The 26,098-nt window shown below is 40.8% G+C and overlaps 2 pseudogenes; one reads left to right on the top strand and one right to left on the bottom strand.

Moving 5' to 3' along the window:
* Positions 1-1,392: 1,392 nt before the first annotated feature.
* LOC103232194 (alanyl-tRNA editing protein Aarsd1-like) overlaps positions 1,393-26,098 on the top strand; it is a 107,422-nt pseudogene continuing 82,716 nt past the window's right edge.
* On the bottom strand, positions 14,405-21,823 carry LOC103232943 (small ribosomal subunit protein eS24-like; annotated as a pseudogene).

Raw genomic sequence — 26,098 nt, 5'->3', positions numbered from 1 at the left:
GCAAGCTCCGCCTCCCGGGCCCATGCCATTCTCCTGCCTCAGCCTCCCGAGTAGCTGGCGCCGGCCACCACGCCCGGCTAATTTTTTTTTGTATTTTTGGTAGAGACGGTGTTTCACCGTGTTAGCCAGGATGGTCTCAATCTCCTGACCTTGTGATCCTCCCGCCTTGGCCTCCCAAAGTGCTGGGATTACAGGCGTAAGCCACCATGTCACTCATTTTTATCCCCCTTTCTATTTACCAGTAACTTACTGCTCATGCCTGTAATACCAGCACTTTGGGAGGCTGAGGCGGGTGGATCACTTGAGGTCAGGAGCTCAAGACCAGCCTGGCCATGATGGTGAGACCCCTGTCTCTACTAAAAATACAAAAAGTAGCTGGACATGGTGGCATATGCCTGTAATCCCAGCTACTTAGGAGGCTGAGGCGGGAGAATCTCTTGAACCCAGGAGGTGGAGGTTGCAGTGAGCCGAGATCCCACGATGGCACTCCAGCCTGGGCAACAGAGCAAGACTCTGCCTCAAAAAAAAAAATTAAAAGTAATAATAAATAAAAGAAGAGGGAAGATGGAAGGACTTTTAGGCTCAAGAGCAGCATCCCAACTCTTTTTTTTTTTTTTTTTTTTTGAGATGGAGTCTGGCACTGTCACCCCAGGCTGGAATGCAGTGTGACACGATCTTGGCTCACTGCAACCTCCACCTCCTAGGTTCAAGCGATTCTCCCACCTCAGCCTCCCAAGTAGCTGGGATTACACTGAGGTTACGGGCAAGGGCCATCACACCCGGCTACCAACTCTTTTATGAAGACTCTTTTGTTTACAGAATTAAAGGAAGCACCTTGTTCTGAATCCAGTTTTACCATTGACAGACTCATTGTATGACTAGGCTAAAACCCTCTGGCTTCAGTTTTCCCATTAGTTGGTTGAAGTACATACACCCTCATCTATCGGAACACGGGGCTTAGTGAAGTGAAAAGAAGTAAGTTCTAGCTCATTCTAGCACTTAATAACTCCTGGAACTTTTGGAAAATTGGGTCACCTCTTTGGGCCTTAGTTTCCTCATCTATAAAACAGGAAAAAATCAGTCCTTAGCTTATCTGATGTTGCAATGACTTAGTGAGATAACAGAAGGGAATGACAGCTTTGTCCAGCATAAAGTGCCATGCACTTGTGAGGTAAAGTTAATGAGAGTGAGAGATCTAGAAATAGGGAAGGAAGAAAGGAGTCGAGGCAAAGCTAAAAGAAATTTGGGTTGGGAAAGGAAAAAAGAAATGAAGAGAAAGAAAAAGGAAAAGGGCATTTCAAAAGAGATAAAGGCTGTGAGAGGAAGCGCAACAGGTCAGGAAAACTGGGGGAGGGTCCACGGCAACGGTTGGGGCACGTTGCCGGCGGAGGCATTTAGGTAGAGCACGGCAGCTGGGCGCCGGGCCCGTTTGGCTGTGACGCCCACCCCCGGCTTTTATCCGCCTGTGCACTAGGGCTAGTGGAAGACCTAAGATGGCGGCGTTTGCACGGGGTGCAACCGCTGCGGTTGCAAGGCGTCCGAAGTATGTGAGTCCACTAACAAAAGTCCAGAAACTCGCCAGTTAATAGTATTGTGGTGAGTGATGAGCCTCACATTGGCTAGAGAAGTGGCCGTAAGCGAGGCTAGACACTTTGGGATCGCGTGGCCTGAGTGGGGGGAGTAACCGGCCTGTATTCCATTTTTCTCTCTCGCGTCTCTTCAAAATATCGGAGAATAATTTCTCTCTCCCTGATCACCTAACTTCTACTGACGAGGCTAGGAAGTTGCAGAAGCTAGCTTCTAGGAGGGATATATGAGTCATTCTTTCCTTTTTCCTTGTTTAAATGGGTTTTTATTGACACCATGTCTCGCCAAAATGGATTCCATCTCCTCAGAGCTCTCTTAGGAACAACCTAACCTCTTGGGCCTAACTTTATTATTTTTTTTGTTCTGCCTTTAATGTCCAAACTTATTAGTTTTGATTAATTTGTTTGTAACGTATTCATTATGCACTAGATTAAACATTTTTTTTCTGTGCCCATTATACCCCAAATGTGGAGTTTTAGACAAAAACTTAACATTTGTTCTTGAAGCATCTCAGAGTTATATATGTGTGTGTGTGTGTGTGTGTGTACAGGTAATCTTTGGGGGACTTGCCACATTTTGTATATTTCTAGGCTGATAACTCACTAGGAAAAGAGCTAGATTTCCTGTTTTCAAATCTGTTGGCGAAATTAAATTTATGTTAAGCATAACATGTTTACTGTGTATATGGGGAAGACAGTAAAGAGTGACATCTAATATGTTGTTAAATGCTTATGTGGTTAAAGTAAATTTCATGCATTGCCGCGGAGTATGAATTGCTGCAACCTTTTAGAAAATAATCTGGCAATATTTAGGGAAATAAAAAATGCAGATATCACTTGAACAAAAACTGGAATGCAAAAGTCTGACTTTTAAGAATCTGTCCTGCAGAAATAAAAGTACCGGTATATAATAACGCATGAACAAGGATACTTTTGTACAACTTTGTTCTTGTGACAACTGGAAACAACCTGTGTATCCATCAATGGGAGAATGTTTGAGTAAATTTTGGTACATAAATATTATGGAATATTTTGACTTTTGACCTAGAGGATGTCATGATGGATGGTTATGTGAGAAAAGTAAGTTGCAGAATAGTCTGATTCCTTTTTTTTTTTTTTTTTTTTGATGAAGGGGGTGATGAAGGAATGCAAGATTAACTTCTTTATATTTTGAGGGGGGCTTTCAATATATTATGAAATACTTAAGACATATACATATATATAAGGAATAATACAATGAACCTCTCTTCTCACCACCCGACATAAAAAAAAAAAATCAAACATTAACATGACAGTTGAAGTTCTCTGTGTACCCATCCCTGATTGCATCTCTCTCTTCTCTTATCCTCAGAGGTAACCATTATTTTAAAGTTAGTGATTTTTACCATGCACTTCTTAAACTTCTGTGACATAGCAGCTTATAGCATGGACTATTTTTTTGTGAATATTGAAGATGAATTTTTAAAAAAAGTAAATGAAAGAAGAAAGCAAGTGTCTGAATTTTTTTTTTTTTTTTTTTTTTTTTTTTAAAGATGAAGTCTTGCTCTGTCACCCAGGCTAGAGTGTAGTGGTGCAATCTTGGCTCACTGCAACCTCCGCCACCCGAGTTCAAGCGATTCTCCTGCCTCAGCCTCCTGAGTATCTGGGATTGCAGGCACCTGCCACCGTGCCCAGCTAATTTTAATTTAATTTTTATTTATTTTATATATAGAGAGAGAGAGGGAGAGAGAGAGACAGACAGACAGACATGGAGTCTCGCTCTGTCACCCAGCTAGATCTCGGCTCACTGTAACTTCCCCCTCCTGGGTTCAAGCGATTCTCATGCCTCAGCTTCCAGAGTAGCCGAGATTACAGGCACACCTTTCCACGCCTGGCTGATTTTTGTATTTTTAGTAGAGATGGGTTTCCCTGTGTTGGCCAGGCTGGTCTCAGACTCCTGACCTCAGGTAATCTGCCTGCCTTGGCCTCCCAAAGTGTTGGGATTACAGGCATGATGAGCCACTGTGCCTGTCCTTATCTGACTATTACTCTAACAGTGGCCAATAAAAATTCCTTCCTTTTTTTTTTTTTTTCCCTTGAGCCTAGAAATTTCTTATTTGTGGGGAGAATCTAGCAAGCAGTTGAGTCAAAGGGTGTAGATTATACTATAGTGGTAAAGAAAGTAAGCAGCTGGCAGTGAAAGCAATCTCAAGCAAATAATGAATGTTTCATGAACAAGATGCCTGAATTGAAAAACAGAACAAAACCAACTAACCAAATAAACAAAAAACAATCCGTGGATCCTAACTCAAATCCAAGGTGATTTGAGCCTGCACTTGTAACTAGACAAAATCTGTGAACTTCAGTTACCTTGGAGGCATCTGAAGGAAATGAGGTTGCACGTAGATGAATCAGTTGTTTCTGGCATCATGTTAGTGTGATGACATTTAGCTGCTATGTGCAAAACATTTTAGCAATCATTTAGGTCCAGGACATGGAATTTATTAGTGGAACAACCCTGTAAACAGTGGTTAGAACATTAATAATTTTATTTTATTTATGTTTTATTTATTTTTTGGGACAGAGTTTTGCTGTTGTTGCCCAGAAGTCCAATGGCGTGATCTCGGCTCACTGCCATCTCTGCCTCCTGGATTCAAGTGATTCTCCTGCCTCAGCCTGTCGAGTAGCTGGGATTACAGGCATGTGCCACTGCACCCAGCTAATTTTGTATTTTTAGTAGAGACAGGGTTTCTCCATGTTGGTCAGGCTGGTCTCAAACTCCTGACCTCAGATGATCTGCCCACATCGGCCTCCCAAAGTGCTGGGATTACAGGCGTGAGCCACCGCGCCCGGCCAGAACATTAATAATTTTAAACTTCCTAACCCTTGGGAGAAGGCAAAACACTTGATGATATCTGCATGAAGACTAAAACATTTTACCAGTTTTGCATTGTTCATTTGAAATTGCATTGACTACTAGTATGTTAATTTTGTATATATTTTTATGAGAACAGTGTTTGACATTTAATTTTTGTTAAAGTTTTTTTTTTAATTGATTAATGATTGGTTCATTTGCAGGAACTGACTTAGTATTCAAGGATACAAATTGTTAAGAAAATATGTTACAGAGAAAAACTTGACAAGCTAGACTTAGATTTTTGTCATTAAAGATAATCATTTGTGGGATGTGATTTTTATAAGGAGTTACATTAAATAGAATGTCTTATACAGATTTAAGAGGTTAATAATTGTAAAATTAAGAGGAAGAGTTCCTATAAAATATTCTTGAGGTGTAATAAAATTATATTTGTGGAGTATATCTTTGAATAACATTTAAAACAAACTGATACTTTCCAGGTAAAATAATTATCAACGTAACTTTTTAAAAAGAATTCGTAGTACCTTAGGTTATTTATATGTTTCACATATTAGCTTAGAAGAACAAAGGAAAATGGTTAATTAATGGTTAGTTAATGCCATACACACTGGACAGAGAAGAAACTTAGCTCTTATCGATTCCTCTCCTTATTTTGCAGCAGGGTAAATGTAACTTTTCTCATGTAGCTAGCTACTGTCTTCCAGTGCTGTTGATGTTTTACTGTTTTAGCAATGAAGAGATTGATATGAGCTGATTGGGGGTTAGGGAAAGTGAAGCAGTAGAACCAGAACAGAGTGAACATTTAAAGGCTGCTAATAAGTAAATGATTATGTGAAGTAGCATACTAGTCGAAATGCATAACTCAAAGATAATCGGGAAGCGTATTTTCTGAAACATAACCTAAGAAAGTATAACTGCTCCCTTGTGCCTATAATCCCAGCTACTTGGGAGGCTGAGGCAGGAGAATCACTTGAATCCGAGAGGCGGAGGTTGCAGTGAGCCGAGATCGTGCCATTGCACTCCAACCTGGGCAACAAGAGTGAAACTCCATCTCAAAAAAAAAAAGTATAAAAGCTCCTTAAAGGATGTTTTGAAATAATGAATAATATTAATTTCTATATTATATATTCACAAGTGTTCTTTCTAGAATAATTATTTGCTTAATGGGATGTTTAGTTGGTGAGAAATGAATTAATAGGTTAGTAATTTATTTGTATTATCTGTTATGAAAAATTTTAGACATTTAAATGAAAGTAGAGAGAATAACATAAATGTATTTCTATATATGGACCACTTAGATTTAGCAACTGTTACGATTTTGCCTTACTTGCCTTTCCCTCTAAAATACTGTAAATTACAGTCATCATGACATTTTCTTCTAAATAAGTCAATATAAACATAATAAACAAGGACTTTTTTCTATATAATCACAATGCCATCACTATACATACTAGGATTAACAGTAATTCCATAATTTTTTTTTTTTTTGAGACGAAGTCTTGCTCTTGTCACCTAGGCTGGAGTGCAATGGCACAATCTCTGCTTACTGCAACCTCCACCTCCCGGGTTCAAGTGATTCTCCTGCCTCAGCCTCCCGAGTAGCTGGGATTACAGGCGCCTGCCACCACGCCTGGCTAATTTTTGTATTTTTGGTATAGATGGGGTTTCACCATGTTGGCCAGGCTGGTCTCGAACTCCTAATCTCAGGTGATCCGTCCGCCTTGGCCTCCCAAAGTGCCGGGATTACAGGCGTGAGCCATCGTGCCCGGCCACTCTTTAATGTTTAATGCCCAGTGCATATTCAGATTTTCCCAGTTGTCCGCAAGATGTCTTTTATAGCTGCTTTCTTCAAACCAGGATCTATTCAGAGACCACACATTGCATTTGATTTTTATGTCTTTTGAGCCTTTTAAAATTTAGAGCAGTTGCCTAGAACCCCTTCTTTTGTTTGTTTTATGAAATTGGCTTGTTGAACTTCACAAAACACGAGTTGGGGTCATGCCAACTGTACTGTTAGTGATTAGTTCACATATAGGGAAAATAATTTGTGAATTTTGATCCATTCACTCTGCCAGCTATACCATGGCAGCATTTCCAGTACCAGGAAAGCAAACTAGGGAGTCTAGAACTGAGCTTTTAAGAACTTTCCCCTATCCAGTGAAATAGATAAGAATGCCAGTTGTGAGAAAATTGAAGGGGAAACGAAGAATGTCAGTGTTCAAGATATTTGAATTTTTTTTATCCATTTGAAAGGTATTTTTTGGGGGGGTGAACTATTTGTTTATATTTTTGGTCCTTTAAAAAAAAAATTGGTGTTTGAACTTTTTCTTATTGTAGACACTCTTCTTCATAAATTAAGGAAGTTTGCGTTTTTTTGTTACAATGTTGCAGACCTTTTTTTTTTATTTTTTTGAGACAGCGTCTTGCTCTGTCGCCAGGCTGGAGTGCAGTGGCATGATCTTGGCTCACTGCAATCTCTGCCTCCCAGGTTCAAGCGATTATTCCCCTGCCTCAGCCTCCTGAGTAGCTGGGACTACAGGCATGCACCACCATGCCCAGCTAATTTTTTGTGTTTTAGTAGAGATGGGGTTTCACCATGTTGGCCAGGCTGGTCTCGATCTTCTGACCTCGTGATCTGCCTGCCTCGGCCTCCCAAAGTGCTGGGATTACAGGTATGAGCTACATGCCTGGCATGAATCACATTTCTATATACTAGCAATTTAATATGTGGAAACGGAAATTATAAACAAAGTACCATTTACAAGCACTGCAAAGAAGCACAACATTTAGACATAAGTAAACATGTACAGGACTTGTATTTTGTAAATTACAAAATGTTGATGAAAGAAACTCAGTAAGTCCTATATAATTGAAAAGACTTATGTTCATGACTTGGGAAACTCAACATAGTAATGATGTCAATTCTCCACAAATTGATAGGTTTAATGGAATTTCTGTTTAAATCCTAGTATGTGTTTGTAGATATAGAAAAGCTTATTTTAAAATTTATGTGGAAAGGCACAGGCCTTAAAATAGCTAAAACCATCTCGAAAAAGAATACATTGGTAGAATCATTAACTTGACATTAGTGACTACTATATTCCTATATTAAGACAGTGTTGTATTGGTGGAGGGATAGACACATAGATCAGTGTAACATAATTGAGAACTGAGAAATAGACATATACAATTATGCCCAACTGAATTTTGACAAATGTGGAATAGCAGTTCAGTAGAGAGAAAGCCTTTTTAACAATGGTGCTTGACCAATTATCCATCTATAGGCAAAAAGATGAACCTGAGTCTCATATCTAATACAAAAATTTACTCAAAATGAATTAGAGACCTAAATGTAAAACTTAAAACTATAAAACTTTTAGAAGAAAACATAGGAGGAAATCTTCAGTTTGTGCTAGGCAAAGAGTTCTTACACTTAATGTGCTTAAAAGCATGATCTGTAAAAGGAAAAATTGATGAATTAAATTTTATTGAAATTAAAAACTCTTGTTCTGCTAAAGACTCTGCCTTTTTTTTTTTTTGAGACGGAGTCTCGCTCTGTCGCCCAGGCTGGAGTGCAGTGGCACGATCTTGGCTCACTGCAATCTCCGCCTCCCAGGTTTGAGCGATTCCCCTGCCTCAGCCTCCTGAGTAGCTGGGACTACAGGCACCCACCACCACGCCCAGCTAATTTTTTTTTTTTTTGTAGTTTTAGTAAATACGGGGTTTCACTGTGTTAGCCAGGATGGTCTCTATCTCCTGACCTCGTGATCCACCCTCCTCGTCCTCCCAAAGAAAGACTCTATTAAGAGAATGAAGAGAAGCTACAGAGTAGGATAATTTATTTGTAAACCACATATCTTGCAAATTAATAGTATTTAGAATATATAAACTGGAAACTCAGTAAAAAAGCAACCAGTCCAATTAGAACATGAGCAAAAGACATGAAAAGATGATTTCATGGAAGAAGATACACAGATGGCAAATAAAATAAAAGGATGTTGAACATTATTAACCATTTTGGAAATGCACATTAAAATCACAACAAAAATCACTGTACACCTATCAAATAGTCATAATACCAAGTATTGGTTAGGATGAAGAGAGAATCTGGATTATTTATCCACTGCTGATTGGAATATAAAATGGCATAGCCACTCTGGGAAACTGTTTGGTAGTTTTTTATTAAAATAAACCTGCAGGCTGGTTGGAGTGGCTCACTCCTGTAATCCCAGCACTTTGGGAGGCAGAGGCGGGCAGATCACCTGGAGGTCAGGAGTTCGAGACCAGCCTGACCAACATGGAGAAACTCCGTCTCTACTGAGAATAGAAAAATTGGCTGGGTGCAGTGGCTCATGCCTGTAATCCCAGTACTTTGGGAGGCTGAGGTGGGGCGGATCACGAGGTCAGGAGATCAAGACCATCTTGGGCTAACACGATGAAATCCCGTCTCTACTGAAAATACAAAAAAATTAGCGGGGCATGGTGGTGGGTGCTTGTAGTCCCAGCTACTCGGGAGGCTGAGGCAGGAGAATGGCGTGAACCCGGGAGGTGGAGTTTGCGGTGAGCAGAGATCGCGCCACTGCATTCCAACCTGGGCGACAGAGGAAGACTCCGTCTCAGAAACAGAAACCAAAAAACCACAAACCTGCAACTACCATATGACCCAGCATTTTCATTCTTGAGTGTTTATCCCAGAGAAATAAAAACATATGTTCATGCAAAAATTTGTATATGAATGTTCATGGCTTCTTTGTTCATAATAGTAATAACACAGAAGTGCCCAGATGTCCTTTAATGGGTGAATGGCTAAACAAATGGTGGTGCATTCATAACATAATACCACACAGGAATGAAAAACAAAGCTGATGCACAAAACAACCTGGATGAATTCCCAGAGAATTATGCTGAATGAAAAAAAGCCAGTCTCTGACATATAGTTATATACCATATTATACCATTTACATAATTTTTTTTTTTTTTTTGAGACGGAGTCTCACTCTGTCGCCAAGGCTGGAGCTCAGTGGCATGATCTTGGCTCACTGCAGCCTCCACTTCCTGGGTACAAGCGATTCTCTGCCTCAGCCTCCCGAGTAGCTGGGACTACAGGTGTGTGCCACCACACCTGTTTAATTTTTGTATTTTTATTAGAGACGGGGTTTTACTATGTTGGCCAGGCTGGTCTTGAACTCCTGACCTTGTGATCTGCCCACCTTGGCCTCCCAAAGTGCTGGGATTACAGGTGCGAGCCACTGCACCCGGCCTGATATCTTGTTTTCTACAAGAATGTTAGGTTAACTGATAGGGAAGTTGTCATTGAGTAGACATCAGATAATGTTTTTGGGATAGGGCAATAAGCCATAAGGTTGGGGCAGGTCTAGGGGAACATCTAGCTGAGGTGGTGGCCAACAGTTTTCTTTTATTTTTATTTATTTTTTTAGACGAAGTCTCACTCTGTTGCCCAAGCTGGAGTGCAGTGGTGCGATCTCGGCTCACTGCAACCTCCACCTCCCGGGTTCAAGCAATTCTCCTGCCTCAGCTTCCCAAGTAGCTAGGATTACAGGTACCCGCCACCATGCCTGGTTACTTTTTGTATTTTTAGTAGAGACGAGGTTTGACTATGTTGGCAAGGCTGGTCTTGAACTCCTGACCTCATGATCCACCTGCCTTGGCCTCCCAAAGTGCTGGGACAAGTGTGAGCCACCGCCCCCGGCCAACAGTTTTCAATATGTGAACCTTTCAAATGTGGACCTTTTGTAGACCCAAGGGATCTGCAAAGTGAAAGCTGTTTTTCTTAATAATTCTAAGTTGTTTTTACTGTGTCGACATCTGTACTGATGGTGTTGAAGCAGTGAAAAATAAACATTTTGCCTGAATACAAATCAAGGTAGTGGCACCAAATTGTATCAGTATTCTTCACCCCACACTTGTAGTTTCTAAAAAATAAAGTCAGTTTCTCTTAAGAATGTCTTTGATGAGGGTGGGGCACCATGGCTTATGCCTGTAGTCCTCGCTACTTCGTAGGCTGAGGTGAGAGGCTGAGGCAGGAGGATTCCTTGAACCCAGGAGTTCAAGGCTAAGAGTGACCTGTGGTCATGCTGCTGCACTCCAGCCTAGGTGACAGAGTAAGACTGTCTCAAAAAATATCTTTGATGAGCAGTAAAAGTTACTAGTTTTTTAAAATACGGACCCTTGAGTACGTGTCTTCTTTTTTTTTATTTTTTATTTTTTATTTTTATTTTTTTGAGATGGAGTCTTGCTCTGTTGCCCAGGCTGAAGTGCAGTGGCGCTATCTGGGCTCACTGCAAGTTCTGCCTCCCAGGTTCACACCATTCTCCTGCCTTAGCCTCCCGAGTAGCTGGGACTACAGGTGCCCGCCGCCACGCCCGGCTAATTTTTTTGTTTTTTGTTTTTTGTTTTTTTTTGTATTTTTTTTAGTGGAGACGGGGTTTCACCATGTTAGCCAGGATGGTCTTGATCTCCTGACCTCGTGATCCGCCCCACCTCAGCCTCCCAAAGCGCTGGGATTACAGGCGTGAGCCACCGCGCCCAGCCGAGTATGTGTCTTCTTAATATAGTGTGATGAAAAGGGAAGTATGTGTGAAGCAGTGCTGCAAACTGAATTTTAAATTATCTTGAGGAAAATCACCTGTAACATTGTCAGCAAGCTGTACAGCTCACTTTTTAAAATTTTCAACATTATACTTAGAAGAATAATTAATAGACAAGCTACAGTTTTTTATACTTGGGTATTGAGCAGATATGTTTTTTTCTAAATAAAATAGGCTTATCCTTTCAAGGAAAACAACTGATAGTACTTGTTGCCTATTTTAAATTAGCTTTCAAACAGAATTTAGAATTTTTGTATGCTTGTATCTACCTCTGTGAACTTGATAGCTTCCCAATACTTAAGGACTTTTCTGTTAACATGAGATTTTAATGAAAGTGGTTTTAAAATATTGCTTAATGAAATATGTCAACATTTGAAACATCTGCATTGCTTAGTGAAACAGTATTTTGTAAATGAGCCATGTAGGATGTTAGAAATCATGCATGGCTGGGCGTGGTGGCTCATGCCTGTAATCCCAGCACTTTGGGAGGCTGAGGTGGGTGAATCACCTGAGGTCAGGAGTTTGAGACCAGCCTGGCCAATGTGGTGAAACCCTGTCTCTACTAAAAATACAAACAATTAGGCAGGCGTTGTGGCGGACGCCTATAATCGCAGCTACACGGGTGGCTGAGGCAGGAGAATCGCTTGAACCTGGGAGATGGAGGTTGCAGTGAGCCAAGATCAGGCCACTGCACTCCAGCCTGGGTGATAGAGCGAGACTCCATCTCCAAAAAAAACAAAAAAACAAAAACAAAACACGAAAAAAACCCAAGGAATATGACTGCCGGTTCATATGGTAAGAGTATATTATTTTGTGAGAAACACAAAACTGTCTTCCAAAACTGCTGTAGGGTTGATGGATTCCCACCAGCCCTGAATGAGAGTTCCTGTTGATCCACACCCTCAACAGCATTTGGTGTTACCAGTGTTTTGGATTTTCACCATTCTAATAGGTGTGCAGTGGGACTGTTTAATTTGCAACTCCCTAATGACATACGAAGTTGAACATGTTTTCATGTGCTTATTTACCATCTGTATATGTTCTTTGGTGAGATTTCTGTTGAGATCTTTTGTCCGTTCTAAAAATTGTGTTGTTGGCTGGGCGCGGGGGCTCAAACCTGTAATCCTAGCACTTTGGGAGGCCGAGACGGGCGGATCACGAGGTCAGGAGATCAAGACCATCCTGGCTAACATGGTGAAACGCTGTCTCTACTAAAAAATACAAAAAACTAGCCGGGGCGTGGTGGCGGGCGCCTGTAATCTCAGCTGTTCGGGAGGCTGAGGCAGGAGAATGGTGTGAACCCGGGAGGCGGAGCTTGCAGTGAGCCAAGATCGCGCCACTGCCCTCCAGCCTGGGCCACAGAGCGAGACTTTGTCTCAAAAAAAAAAAACAAAAAAAAAAAACCAAAAAAAATTGGGCTGTTTACTTATGGAGTTTTAAGCGCTGTCTATGTTTTAGGTAACAGTCTTTTATGAGATATGTCTTTTGCAGATATTTTCTTTGGCTTATCGTTTCTTTCTTTTTTTTTCCTTTTTTTTTTTTGAGACGGAGTTTCACTCTGTCATCCAGGCTGGAGTGCAGTGGTGCGATCTCAGCTCACTGCAAGCTCCACCTCACGGGTTCACGCCATTCTCCTACTTCAGCCTCCCAGGTCACTGGGACTACAGGCGCCCACCACCGTGCCTGGCTAATTTTTTGTATTTTTAGTAGAGACACCGTGGTCTCCATCTCCTGACCTGGTGATCCGCCCACCTCGGCCTCCCAAAGTGCTGGGATTACAGGCGTGAGCCACTGTGCCCCACTTGTTTCATACTTTAATGGTGTCTTTTGTGGAGTAATTTTTTTTTTAAATTTTAATAACATTTAGCTAGTCAATGATTTCTTTTATGGATTATGCTTCTGGTATTGTATCTAGAAAGTAATTGCCATACCCAGTGATGTCTAGATTTTCTCAAATATTGGAGTTCTATTTACAGTTTTACATTTTACATTTAAGTCTGGCATCCATTTTGAATTAATATTTGTGAAGAGTGTAAAGTTTGTGTTAGATTCATTTTTTGCATTTGGATATTCAGCTATTCCAACACTATTTGTTGCTCCGTTGTATTGCCTTTGCTTCTTTCTCAAAGATTAGTTGACTATATTTATGTTTCTATCTGGAGTCTTTATTCTGTTCCATTGATCCATGTATCCGTTCCTTCACCAGTTTCACACTGTCTGGATTACCATAGCTTTTTATTAAGTCTTGATGTCAAGCAGTGACTTTTTTTTTTTTTTTTTTTTTTTTTTTTGAGACGGAGTCTCGCTGTGTCGCCCAGGCTGGAGTGCAGTGGCGCGATCTCAGCTCACTGCAAGCTCCGCCTCCCGGGTTTGCGCCATTCTCCTGCCTCAGCCTCCCGAGTAGCTGGGACTACAGGCGCCCGCCACCTCGCCCAGCTAGTTTTTAGTAGAGACGGGGTTTCACCGTGTTAGCCAGGATGGTCTCAATCTCCTGACCTCGTGATCCACCCATCTCAGCCTCCCAAAGTGCTGGGATTACCGGCTTGAGCCACCGCGTCTGGCCTTTTTTTTGAGACTGAGTCTCGCTCTGTTACGGAGGCTGTAGTGCAGTGGCATGGATCCTGGCTCACCGCAACTTCTGCCTTCCAGGTTCAGGCGATTCTCCTGCCTCAGCCTCGCAAGTAGCTGGGATTACAGGCATACACCACCACACCCAGCTAAGTTTTGTATTTTTGGTAGAGACGGGCTTTTGCCATGTTGACCAGGCTGGCCTTGAACTGCTGACCTCAAGTGATCTGCCCATCTTGGGCTCCCAAAGTGCTGGGATTACAGGCGTGAGCTACTGTGCCTGGCACAGTGACTTTATTATTTCCCCTTCAATATTGTGATGGGCATTTTGAGTCTTTTGGTTCTCCATATAAAATTCACAATCAGTTTGCTGATATCCACAAATATGCTAGGGAGTTTGGAATTGCATGAAATCTGTAGATGAAATTGGGAAGAAGTGACATCTTGACAATATTGTCTTTGTATCCACAAACATAGAATATCTCTCCATTTGTGTAATTCTTTTTTTTTCTTTCATTAGACTTTTGTAATTTTTTTTTCTTATAGATCTTGTATGTATTTTGGTAGATTTATACCTAGATATTTCATTATTGGGGCTGCTAGTGTATATGTTATTTTGTTTTTAATTCCAAATTCCACCTGTTCATTGTTGGTATATTGGGAAGCAATTTGCTACTGTATATTAACCTTGGTTTTTTTTTTTTTTAATTGTTTTGGAATGTCTACATAGATGATCATGTTATCTGTGAACAAAGTGTGAATTCTTCCCTCCCAGTGTGTGTATCTTTTATTTCCTTTTTTTTTTTTTTTTTTTTGTCCTAGTTCATTAGCTAGGACTTCCAGTACAGTGTTGGAAAGGAGGGGTGAGAGGAGACATGCTTGCCTTGTTCTTGATCTTAATGAAAAAGTGTTGTTTCTTACTTTTTTTTTTTTTTTTTTTTTTTGAGATAGAGTCTCTTGTCATTCAGGCTGGAGTGCAATGGCGTGATCTTGGCTCACTGCAACTTCCGCCTCCCAGGTTCAAGCGATTCTCTTGCCTCAGCCTCCCTAGTAGCTGGGATTACAGGTGCCTGCCACCACACCCAGCTGATTTTTAAATTTTTAGTGGAGACAGGGTTTCACTATGTTGGCCAGGCTTGTCTCAAACTCCTGACCTCAGGTGATCCGCCCGCCTCTGCCTCCCAAAGTGCTGGGATTACAGGCGTGAGCCACTGTGCCCAGCCAGTTTCTTACCTTTAAGTATGATGTTAGTTGTTAAGTTCTTCTTTTTTTTTTTTTTTTTTTTTTTTAAGTTTTTAGTTTATTCATCTTCTTGTGAAAAATCCCCGGTGGCCACAGATAACATCATTGCAGCCTTTACTCCTTCGGCTTTTTGCCAGCACCAACATTGGCCTTTGCGGTCCCCCTGACTTTCTTCATTCTGTTCTTGCATTCCTTTCATTGCTTTCTTCTCATACAGGCCATGTCTTGCAAGTCTATGTTTGGGTTCATTTTTCTTTGCATAATCCAGGGAATCATAAATCATGCCAAAGCCAGTTGTCTTGCCACCACCAAAATGAGTTCTGAATCCAGATGCAAAGATGACATCCAGTGTGGTCTTGTACATTTTGGCTAGTTTTCCCCGAATTTCTGTCTTAGTCACTGTTGCCTTTCCAGAGTGAAGGACACCAATGACCATTTGTTTCCTCTGAAGTAGTCGGTTGGTCATGAACTTTCTAGTGCGGATAGTTATGGTGTCGTTCGTGAAGGTGGTCTATCTTCACACAGCCAGGGAGGAAAAGCAGTTGTTAAGTTCTTTATAAAGTTGAGGAAGTTCCCCTCTATTCCAAGTTTGCTGAGTTATTTTTACTATGAATGGGAGTTGGGTTTTATGAAATGCTTTTTCTCCATCCGTTTAAATGACCATGTGGTTTTTCTTCTTTAGCCTGTTGATATTATAGATTACATTAGTAGATTTTCAAATGTTGAACCAGTCTTGTATACCTGATATAAACCCCACTTGTTCATAGTGTATATTATTTTCTCCTTCTCTGTGAGTTTTGGCACCTTGTTTCTTTCAAGGTATTGGTCTGTTTGGTCTATTTTACCTTTTTTTGTGGTTGCCCTAGAGCTTGCAACATATATTTACAAGTCCACTTTGAAGTAACGCTGTATTACTTCATTGATAGTGCAAGTACTTTTTAATAACAAAATAGTTCTAATCCTTCTTTTTTCTCCCTTGAGTGTTTGCTGTCATTCATTTCATATATACATAAGTATAATCATTGAATATATTATTAGTATTCTTATTTTGAACAAACTGTTAACTGATTCATTAAGAGTAAAATACTAAAAGTTTTTATTTTATCTTCACTTATTCTTTTTCTGATCAAGAAGAAATTCTTCTTCCTTTCTTTATGTAGACCTGAGTTTCTAAGCTATGTAGTTTTTCTTTTCCCTGAAGAACTTTTTTTAAAAAACGTTTCTGACAAGCTAGATCTACTGACAAATTCCTTCAGTTTTTGTTTGTCTGAGAAGGAGTGTTTCTCCTTTAGTTTTGAAGGATGATTTTGCAGGTACAGAATTCTAGGTTTTTTTTTCTCTCTCTCTCAAAACTCTTAAGTATTTCAGTCTTCTTGCTTGCATGTTTTCTGAGAAGTCAGATATAATCTTTTTTTTCTCCACTACATGGTTTCTTTGAAGATTTTTTTTCTGTATCTTTGATTTTCTGCAGGCTGAGTAGGATATGCCTAGGTGTAGTTTCGTTTGTTTGTTTTGGCATTTATTTCGTTTGGTGTTCTCTCAGCTTCCTGAATTTGTGGTTTGGTGTCTGACATTAATTTGGGGGAAAATTCTCCATCATTAGTGCTTCAAATACTACTTCTTTTCCATTTTTTCTCCTCTTTCTGTTATTCCAGTTACATGCATGTTACACCTTTTATGGTTGTTGCATGGTTCTTCAATGTTCCGTTCTTTTGTTTTTTTGAGACAGGGTCTCAGTCTGTCGCCCAGGCTGGAGTATAGTGGTGCGATCTTGGCTCACTGCAACCTCTGCCTCCCAGGTTCAAGCAATTCTCTGCCTCAGCCTCCCGAGTAGCTGGGATTACAGGCACCTGCCACCACACCCGGTTAATTTTTGTATTTTTAGTAGAGTCGGGGTTTCACCATCTTGCTGGTCTTGAACTCCTGACTTTGTGATCCACCTGCCACGACCTCCCAAAGTGGTGGGATTACAGACTTGAGCCACCGCGCCCAGCTGGTGGTGGTGGTTGTTCTTCTTCTTTTTAGTCTTATTTCTCTTTGATTTTTAGTTTTGAAAGTTTTTATTGACATATCCTCAAGTTCAGAGGTTCTTTTCCTCAGCCGTGTGCAGTGTACAGAGTCTATCAAAGTCATTCTTCATTTCTGTTGTAGTGTTTTAGATCTTTAACATTTGTTTTTGATTCTTTCTGCATCTCTGCTTACATTACACATGTATTTTTGCATGTTGTCTACTTTTTTCCTTAGAGCCCTTAGTATCTTAATCAAATTGGAGTTACTTTAAATTCCCAGTGTGATCATTTCAGCACCCATGACATATCTGTCTGGTACTGACGCTTGCTATTTCTCTTCAAGCAATGTTTTTTACTTTTTAAAATGCCTTGTAAATTTTTTTTTTGGTAAGCCAGACATGATGTATTGAGTAAAAGGAACTTTGGTACTCAGGCCTTTAGTGATGTGGTGGTAAGATGTGTGGTAAGTGGAAATGTTCTGTATACCTATGATTAATTCTTAGTCTTTTAGTGAGCCTATGCTCCTGGGCTGTGAACTTTGCAGCTGCTTATCAGTCTCCTCTATTCCCCACTTACATGGGATATGATGGCTAGAGGGGGCTGAGTTGGGTAGTTCCTTTACCCCAAGAGAAAGGCTAGAGGGGCCGGTAATGGGTGTTTACCTTTCTCCAGGTCAGTTAGGCTCTAATTAAGTAGTTTATCTTGAGTGAAGGCTTTGATATGAACAGGATGCTGTTGTGTATTTCAGACTTGTTACTTTTCGTGTATTTCAAAATGGTTGTATGTTCTTCCCCTGCTGGGAGTGAGACAGGAGAAGTTCCCTTGTTCCCCTTGCAGGGCACGCAATAGGGGTGTGGATTGCTTCTTCAGTGCCCACTGGCTCAAACCTCTAGGTGGAGCATGCAGCCGGGCAGGCTGCAGGGCTCTAACCCCACGGCAGTGTCTAGGATTGAATTTTTTTGTTTGTTTGCTTGTTTTTTGTTTTTTGAGATGGAGTCTCACTCTGTTACCCAGGCTGGAGTGTAGTGGTGTGATCTCGGCTCATTGCAACCCCTGTCTCCTGGGTTCAGGCGATTCTCCTGCCTCATCCTCCTGAGTAGCTGGGATTACAGGCACATACCACCATGCGTGGCTAATTTTTGTATTTTTAGTTGGGATTACAGGCACATACCACCATGCCTGGCTAATTTTTGTATTTTTAGTAGAGACAGGATTTCACCATGTTGGTCAGGCTGGCCTTGAATTCCTGACCTCGTGATCCGCCTGCCCCGGACTCCCAAAGTACTGGGATTACAGGCATGAGCCACTGCACCAGCCCTCTAGGAGTGAATGTTTACAGCTGAAGCCCCAGGGGGCATGTGTTACAGCGTGCTCTTTTAGTTTAGCCTTCCGTAGGTGGCTTATTAAACCGCCTGCCTTATGGCAAGGACAGAGAGAACTTTCTGTATCCTGGGTTTCTTGCCTTGGTGTACCAGAAGAATCAGATCACACGTGGGCTTGAATGCAAGGTTTTATTGAGTGGAAGTAGCTCTCAGCAGATGGGGATGCCAGAAGAGATACGGTTTTCCCCTGGCGTCAGGCTGCTTGGTTGCCCAGGCTCTCCTCCGACAGCCCAGGCCAAACTCCACGTCATTCAACCAGTCAGTTGATGGCCTGCCAGTGTCTGTTGGTGTGCTTTTCCATTGGCATCCTCCCCTCGACGTCCTCTTGATGTCCAGCCGCTTGTGTCTTCTTCTGCTGATGTGTTCCTTTTAATATCCAGCTGCTTGTGTCTCTGCCTGTTAGGGTCTTGGGGTTTGTTTTTTGTTGTTGTTGTTTGTTTGTTTGCTTGTTTGAGATGGAGCCTTGCTCTGTCATCCAGGCTGGAGTGCAGTGGTGCGATCTCACCACAACCTCTACCTCCCGGGTTCAAGCGATTCTCCTGCCTCAGCCTCTTGAGTAGCTGGAATTACAGGCACCTGCCACTAGGCCTGGCTAATTTTTTTTTTTTTTTTTTTTTTTTTTTTTGGTATTTTTAGTAGAGTCAGGGTTTCACCATGTTGGCCAGGCTGGTCTTGAACTCCTGACCTTAGATGTTCCACCCGCCTTGGCCTCCCAAAGTGCTGGGATTACAGGCGTGAGTCATTGTGCCTGGCACATTACTTCTTTAAGTGTGGTTTTCTTTAGTTCTTTGAACATGTTTGTATTAGCTTCCTTGATGTCTTTGCTGTGTTTGAGATCTGTGCTTTTGCGTTGGCAAGCCCCAACACAAGGGTAGTTTCAGTGATTTGCAAGGAGGACCCACAGGACTGGCTTGTAATTGTACTCATGGATATGAGTTATTCCTGTGAAAGGATACAAAGTAAAATTAGCAAAGATGCCTGCGGCTACAGTTCGTTAGAGCCAGGTGCAAGCCTCCAAGTGTTCTCTTCCAAGTGTGGTCACACAGGACATACCTCATTTCTCCAGGAATGCATTCTGAGAACACATATGAAGTGTTGTCTACTAGGGAAACTCATTAGAGGCTCAGTGACCATAGCTTTTATTGGGGGCTGGTCATGCAGGCACCCTTTGCCTAGCACATAGCAAAATTCCATACCTGCAGAAGGAAAGCAGGTGTTCAGCACAAACCGCATTGTTTATACAGTTTAGCCACAGTGAGCCATTCTTACCAGGAAATAGTGGCAACTCTCTTGAAATCCAGGTTTTCAGATACCAGCCAAGGGCCAACCTTGAAGGCAGGCCTTTTTAAGTCTAGGCCTCAAATGTAAACTCTACACCGCCTTTTCAAGGCATTTTTCTGTTACTTGCTTTTTGGTTTCTTATATGAATCTCACATTTTTTTTTTCTTAATATCTCATACTTTTTGCCGAAACCTACAAATTTTAGATAATATATTGCAGTGATTCTGGATACTTGCTACCCCCTCCTCTACTGTGGGGCTCGTTGGTATTGTTTACTTCTTTGTTATTTGCCAGAACTTATAGTGGGGTTTTTTGTTTGTTTGTTTGTTTTTGTTTTTTTTGAGATGGAGTTTTTGCCCTGTTGCTCAGGCTGGAGTGCAATGGCATGATCTCAGCTCACTGCAACCTCCGCCTCCTGGGTTCAAGCGATTCTCTGCCTCAGCCTCCCGAGTAGCTGGGATTAGAGGTGCCCACCACCACACCTGGCTAATTTTTGTATTTTTAGTAGAGATGAGGTTTCACCATGTTGGCCAGGCTGGTCTCAAACTCTTGACCTCAGGTGATCCACCCGCCTCAGTCTCCCAAAGTGCTAGGATTACATGCGTGAGCCACCGTGCCTGGCTGTGACGTGTTTTTTAACCTACGGTGTGCATCCTTCGGTGTCCCTCTTTAGTGGGACAGCTTTGGGCATAAGCTGGAATGACTGGTTTTAGCAGGGCAGTCTTTCCCAGTGTCTTTTTCTAATTTCTCTGTTAAACTGTCAGCCTCTGTTATCTCACCTAATCATTAGTTTGCACTAATTTCAGACTGATTACTCTATGGGTTTTGACCATATCCCGGGGCATAAATTGCCTAACTATGTGATCCAAATTTTGGCCCATTTGTAGAGATAGTATTTGAGCCCAACCTTTGAGGTTGGCTCAGATCCCAGGTAGGCTCGTGTTTGTCTTTTTCCCTGGTTTTCTCTGGCTGTCTTCTAGCTGGTGTTTCTTTAGCTTGTTGCTCTCAAGTAGTAACTAATCTTCTCTTAATAGCTTACCACCCAAATCTCTATTGTTATTGGGAACATCCTTAGGCTTTTTTTTCCCCCACTGTGTTCCAAATTAAGTCATTTATTTTGGGGATACCTTCAGAACTCTGTTATTATAGCCTGCCTTTCCCCTTGGGCAAAACCTCTGCATTGCTGCTCTGGAGCTGAGGGCAAGGAAACTGTCTCAGTTTTCCCTGTAATACAAGCAAGGGAAGATGGCCTCTGGTTTTCCTAAGTGTCACCCTAAGGTTAAGTCTTCCCTTTATGCTATGTCTCAGAGAATGTCTGTTTCCACATTATTGTTTGTTTCTCAGTAGTGGTCCTCTTGGTGTTGCTATATGACATTTTTATCCTGGTCACTGGAGAATGTCTGTTTCCACATTACTGTTTCTTTCTCAGTAGTGGTCCTCTTGGTGTTGCTATATGACATTTTTATCCTGGTCACTGGTTGGCAGGAGTGTACCCTGTTGTTTTATTAATTAAGGCTTAGTTTTAGGCACCAGTGTCCTTGGGTCTCGTGGTTATGTTATACTCAGTACTCCTGCCTCCTCCTGCTGTAATTTTGGACCCATTGTGTATTTCTGCTCTTTCTTCATAGCTAATTTTTTCCCCCGTTTGATTCTCCCAGGGTCAGAGTTTTTACAACTGCCCTTTTGGCCAGGGTTTGTTGCCCTTCCTCCCACTGAGTAAGGATTTTGTTTTGTAGATGGAGTAGGATCTGAATAGATTTCTTTGACCCTCCCAAAACAGATTTTGTTCCCCTCCCCAGGTGTGTACCTTGAGGGTAATTTCTCAAGATTGTCATCAGTCTTTCATGTGATCTCTTGAATGGGTTAGTGGAGAAAATATCTGAATAGTTTGCAGACCTCTCAATTTTGTGCTGCCCCACCCTGGGCTTCACACTCACTTGCCAGTTAACACTTTCCCTTCGCCAATTGACCGGCCATTTTGGTTGATCTCTTACTGATGTCTAGTTGCATCTACTTTCACAGGTAAGCCAAGGCGTGTGTCTCATCATTCCTTTGGGGCACCTCAACTTAGATTTTGGGTGGTTGGCCCCAGTAAGACTCCTGTCTCTGGGGGATTCCAGGAAAGTTGTGAACTTCTTTCCTATCCTCCTACCCTCTTTATTTGTAAGGGTGAAAGTGATGCTCTTTCTAGCTCTCTACCTACCAGAACCAGATGATGTTTTTTAGTCTAGTCTGGCATTGTCTTTCACTTAGTATGAAGCCCTGTTATATTTACTGTGATTTTCGTCATATCGTTGGATTTATATCTCTAATTTTAAAAAAATGATTTGGTTTGGAATGGTTTTTTCATAATGCAATCCAAAGTATCATAGTCCCCATGGTTTCTTAGTCTTTTCCTGTTTCTCATGACCTTGACAGATTTAGAAAGTGTACTGGTTAGGTATTTGGTAGAATATTTCTCAATTTGGATTTGTCTGATATAGTCTCATGATTAAACTGATATTATGGATTTGGGGGAAGAATACCACACAGACGTACCCTTCTCATAGCTTCATATCAGGAGATATATATATATATATGTATATATATGTGTGTATATATGTATATGTGTGTATATTTGTATATATTTGTGCATACATATGTATAAATATGTATATATGTGTATATATACGTGTGTGTGTGTATATATATATATGATTTTAGCATTACTTATTACTGAGGATGTTACTCTTAATCACTTAGTTCAGGTTGCCAGGTTTCTCCACTGTAAACTTACTGCTTTTCTGTTTCCATTCTCTGTGCTTTGGCAGTGAGTTACTAAATTTAGTCCACATTTAAGGGAAGCAGAATTAACCTCCGTATCTGGAGGGGTATCTACCTGTATGTATGTATGTATTTTTGGGAAATTTTCTCTAAGGAAGATTTTTTTTTCTCCCTTATTTATTTGGTCATTTGTTTCTATCACTCTAGATTTGTGAATAATTATTAATTTGTTAATTATACATAATCCCACATCTTTTTTGGAGCTATTGCTTACTTTCTGGTATAATATAGTATAGGCTTATCTTGTATTCTCCCTGTAACAGCCTTACTTTTAGCCATTTTAATAAGGAGCCCAGGTACTTTTTATTGAAAAATACATTTAGAAACCATGGTCTGAGCACTGAGTGCCCTTTTAGTTACTGAGGTAGCACTGCTTCTGTACCTCCTAAACAGAAAGCTAGAAAATGTATGTATACATTGTAATGTTGTATCTAATTATTTTCACATACACATGTATGTAGCTATCTGTGTGTCCATTAAAGTAAACATGATTGTACAGTGATATCTGACTCTCATCTGAGATTAGCTCTCATACTTGCTTATTTTATTTATATATTTATTTTTTGAGACCGAGTCTCGCTCTGTTGCCCAGGCTGGAGTGCAATGGTACGATCTCGGCTCACTGCAACCTCCGCCTCCCAGGTTCAAGTGATTCTTCTGCCTCAGCCTCCTGAGTAGCTGGGATTACAGGTGCCCACCACCACACCCAGCTAATTTTTTTTTTTTTTTGAGACAGAATCTTGCTCTGTGGGCCAGGCTGGAGTGCAGTGGTGCAATCTCGGCTCACTGCAACCTCCGCCTCCTGGGTTCAAGCGATTCTCCTGCTTCAGTGTCCTGAGTAGCTGGGATTACAAGCATGTGCCATGACGCAAGAGAATCTCTTGAACCCAGGAGGTAGAAGTTGCAGTGAGCCAAGATTGCACCACTGCACTACAGCCTGGGCGACTGAGCAAGACTCTGTCTCCAAAACAAAACAAAACAAAACAGGCTGGGTGCTGTGGCTCATGCCTGTAATCCCAGCACTTTGGGAGGCCGAGGCAGGCAGATCACGAGGTCAGGAGATCCTGACCAGCCTGGCCAACATGGTGAAACCTCATCTCTACTAAAAATACAAAAAATTAGCCAGGCATGGTGGTGCAAGCCTGTAATCCCAGCTACTTGAGAGGCTGAGGCAGGAGAATCGCTTGTACCCAGGAGGCAGAGGTTGCAGTGAGCAGAGATCACACCATTGCACTCCAGCCTGGGCGACAGAGCAAGACTTGGTCTCAAAAAAGCAAAACAAAACAAAAACAAAAAAACCAAAAACTTCTTTCTCTAATGTAAGAAAACTGAGTCCTGTTATCTATATTTACTTGTTTGTTCTACTTGACTATACATGTAAAGTGGTTTTATAACTGCCTAAGTTCCTGTACAAAATTTATCCACTAGCATTAATATTGTACCTTTATTACAGTTTCTAAAAATGCTCAAATGTTTTCTTACATTATTCCTTGTAGATGTCATATAGTTTATCTTTTTACCTTTAGGTCCATGATCCATTTTAATTAATATTTGAATAATGAGTGAGGTAATATGTTGTCACTTTTTTTGGTATGTGGTTCTCTAGTTGTTTCAGCACGTTTTGTTAAAGAGAGGGCAGGCTGTGCGCAGTGGCTCACACCTGCAATCCCAGCACTTTGGGAGGCCGAGGTGGGTGGATCACAAGGTCAGGAGTTCGAGACCAGCTTGGCCAATGTGGTGAAACCCTGCCTCTATTAAAAATACAAAAAATTAGCTGGGTGTGGTGGCAGGCGCCTGTAGTCCCAGCTACTTGGGGGTCTGAGGCAGGAGAATCGCTTGAACCTGGGAGGTGGAGGTTGAAGTGAGTCGAGATGGTGCCACTGCACTCCAGCCTGGGCGACAGCGAGACTTCATCTCAAAAAGAGATTATCCTTTCTATATGGTATGGTTTTTGCATTTGTGTTGAAAATAACAAGGTTTGCATAGTATTTTTCTGGACTGCTTATTCTTTTCCATTGATATTTGTATTGTTTCTCCAATACCACACGGTATTACTAAATATTTAAGTCTATAAATGAGGTAGTATGAGCTTTCAACCTTTTTTTTCAAGATTGTTTTCACTATTCTAATTTCTTTGCTTTTTAATTTAAATTTTTGAATAAATTTGGCAATAGCTACAAGGAGACGTTGCTGAAATTTTGGTTGAGATGTTATTGAATCTATTAGATGAAATTGGAGAGCATTTGTACCTCACTGAGTCTTCTGATTCATGAACCTAGTATTTCCTATTTATCCAGATCTTTTTTCATTTATTTCATCAGTGTTTTGTAGTTTTCAGCATATAAGGCCTGCACATATTTTGTTAGATTTAAAAAATGATGTAAGAACTTCATTTTGGGGGTGCTGTGATTAAAATTGTATTGTTTGTATTTTTTCATTTCAAATTCCAGTAATTTATAGCTGCTGTATGTGAACATGATTGATTTTTGTTTATTGACCTTGTGTTCTGCAACCTTGCTCAACTCACCTTTTTTGTTCTAAAAGGTTTTTTGGTTTTTTTGTTGTTGTTGTTTTGTTTTCTTTTTTTTGAGATGGAGTCTCTCCCTGTTGCCCAGGCTGGAATGCAGTGGCACGATCTCTACTCACTGCAACCTCCGCCTCCCGATTTCAAGCGATTCTCCTGCTTCAGCCTCCCGAGTAGCTGGGATTACAGGCGCCCGCCACCACGCCCAGCTATTTTTTTGTATTTTTAGTAGAGATGGGGTTTCACTACGTTGGCCAGGCTGGTCTTGAACTCCTGACCTTGTGATCCGCCCCCCTCAGCCTCCCAAAGTGCTGGATTACAGGCGTGAACCACCGTGCCTGGCCTAAAAGATTTTTATAGATACAGATTATTTGATATTTTCCAGACGCACAATTGTTTTCTGCAAATGAGAGTCTTTATTTCTTCCTTTGCAATGTATGTGCCCTATAATTGTTTTTCTGGCTTTATAGGCCTTCTAATAGAATATTGAATAGGGCAGAGTGGGAGGGCATACTTTACTAGTAGTTTTCCACTCTGCATGTTACCTGTAGGTCTTTCACAGAGGCCCTGTATTAGGTTAAGCACCTCCATTCTATTTTTAGTTTTCTGAGAGTTTTTATTGTAAAAATATGTTGAATTTGCCAAATGTGTTTTCCTGTATTATTGACATGATTGTGCGGTCTTCGTTAAATTACTGATACTGAATTTTTTTATTTACTTTTTTTTTTTTTTACTGAGTTTTTACATTTTTTATTTACTGAGTTTTTAAAAAATGTTGAACCTACTTTGCACTCCTTGTATGAAACCCAGCTGATTGTGATGTATTATCATTTTTTTATATTGCTGGATTTGATTCGTAAATATTTTGTTGACAAGTTTTTATTTATGCCCATTAGATTGACTTGTAGTTTCCTATTTAAAATTTTTTTAAACAGTGTGTATATTATATATTTGGGACACAGTATGATATTTTGATATATGTTTATATTGTGGAATGATTGAATCAGCCTAATTAAAGCTGTTACCTCACATACTTACCAGTTTTTTAATGGTGAAAACAATTAAAATCTAATCTCTTAGCAATTATGAAGAATGCAGTACATTATTATTTATTATACTCACCATTGTGTGCAATAGATCACTAAAACTTATTCTTCATGTCTGACATTTTTTTGCCTTTTGATCAACATCTCCCCTTTCCCCATGCACCTCACTTTT

The sequence above is a fragment of the Chlorocebus sabaeus genome, chromosome X (assembly GCF_047675955.1).
Source record: "Chlorocebus sabaeus isolate Y175 chromosome X, mChlSab1.0.hap1, whole genome shotgun sequence".
Lineage (NCBI taxonomy): Eukaryota > Metazoa > Chordata > Mammalia > Primates > Cercopithecidae > Chlorocebus > Chlorocebus sabaeus.
The sequence above is the reverse complement of the archived record's forward strand: the minus strand, read 5'-3'. Positions and strand labels throughout refer to the sequence as shown.